Here is a 1,842-nt window from a genome sequence, read left to right as displayed (position 1 = left end):
GAAAGAATAACAGCAGATAGACACACACAGATATGTGTATCTTCTACATAAACACTATCTGCAGTAGTTTGACCTCTTCCCCTACCCACTTCTCCTTATTTCCCCCTATTTTCTCAGGTGTTGTTCTATAACAGACATCCTCCCCCCCCACCAAAAAAAAAACCATGCCAGTGTTTGCCTTTGGAAAGTATGGCCTGTGATGGCTGCTGGATTTTTAAAAGGAATCTATAGAACTTTACATAGGTACAATAAAATCAGTGAACTTTACAGGGGTACACCAAAAAGAAACTATGACAAACTATGAAATATTGATCATGGTTTTCTTTTGGTAGTGTGAATATGCATAATTGCCTTTTCTTTGTATTTTCTTCTGCTTTCCAGGTTCTCTGCTCTGAGCATTTATTACTTTTAATTATAGAGGCTGCCAGATGAGCTGTACTTAGCAGCAAGTGAAAGCAGTCATGAGGATGTAAAGGCTAATATTTGAACGCCACTGACCATGAGCTTGGGGCTGTTTTAAGCACCTTGAAAGAGATTTTTCTCTATATATTCAATTCAGTTTTATAGGGAGACATTATTATCCGCTTCTCATGTATTTATGTGCATGGTTTAATTTGAAATCTACCTGGCATATAATATGTACTATATTATATCATCACCATATACTGAGACCCCAATACAGTACCTGATGTACATGAGGGTTTAATACATCTCTTTTGAATGAAAAGGACAGGGGCTGGGTTCTCATGGTGGCTTGAGAGAATGGCCACCATAGGCTCATGTGTTTGAATATTTGGAGCCCAGCTGGTGGAACTATTTAGAAGGGCGAAGAGCTGTGACCTCACTGGAAGAGATGTGCTACTGGGGGTGGGCTCTGAGGTTTCAAAAGACTTGTGTGATTTCCAGTACTTGATCTCTGCCTCATGGTTGTGGGTCAAGATGTGAGTTTTCAACTGCCCCTTCCTACTACCAGCCTGGATGCTAATCCTCTGAAACTATAAACTCAATTAAATGTTTTCTTTTATAAATCGCCTTGGTCATAGCATATCATTACAGCAACTGAAAAGTAACGAATATTTATATTAATCAGGCTAATTGTATCTAGGTTGCAGAAAGAGTATGAGATCTAAGAAATTACTCATGAATTCTGCACATACTTACTCAACCTTGGTAGGAAAACTTGAATGACTGACTGAATGGAGGCCACTTTGCTAGTGTGGTTATCTTAGTTTGCAAATTAGCAAAGAGGACTTGGAAACCTAAGGTTTCCCTGTGGGCACTGTTGCCTGAAGAGAGAATCTTGAGTCCTTGTAAGGAAGCATCGAGCTGCAGATGGAAGTTTAAAAAGACTTGGGAAGGTTTGATGCTTGCAGAGAATGCAAAACAAAGAATCAAGAAGAACTGAAAATTTGTTCGCTGAGACCCTAGGAAAAGGGAACGATATCCAAAAATCCAAGAACCGGAGCCATTGTGGCTGAATCCAAGACAAAGTCTGGCGGGCCCAGCAGGTGTTTTTGGACTTGCCTTCTAGCTCTGGCTGCTATCAATAGTCAGTTCACAGCAAGGTGTCCTTTTCAAGCAACAGTGAGCTCATTCTTCCAAGTGACAGATCATCTTACAGTCACATTGTCTCACCAGGAGTCCAAGATTTAGACCTTAAACAGGAAAGCCCTTTGCTCTGTCCTTAGCTATTAGGTGACATGCATGCAAGCCTTCATATTTGTCCTCTATGTTTGCAGATACCCCATTTTAAACCACACCATACCTCATATTCACACACACACACACACACACACACACACACACACACACAGAGAGAGAGAGAGAGAGAGAGAGAGAGAG

This window comes from Microtus ochrogaster, chromosome 15 (assembly GCF_000317375.1).
Source record: "Microtus ochrogaster isolate Prairie Vole_2 chromosome 15, MicOch1.0, whole genome shotgun sequence".
Taxonomy (NCBI): domain Eukaryota; kingdom Metazoa; phylum Chordata; class Mammalia; order Rodentia; family Cricetidae; genus Microtus; species Microtus ochrogaster.
Note: the sequence above shows the minus strand (reverse complement) of the source record.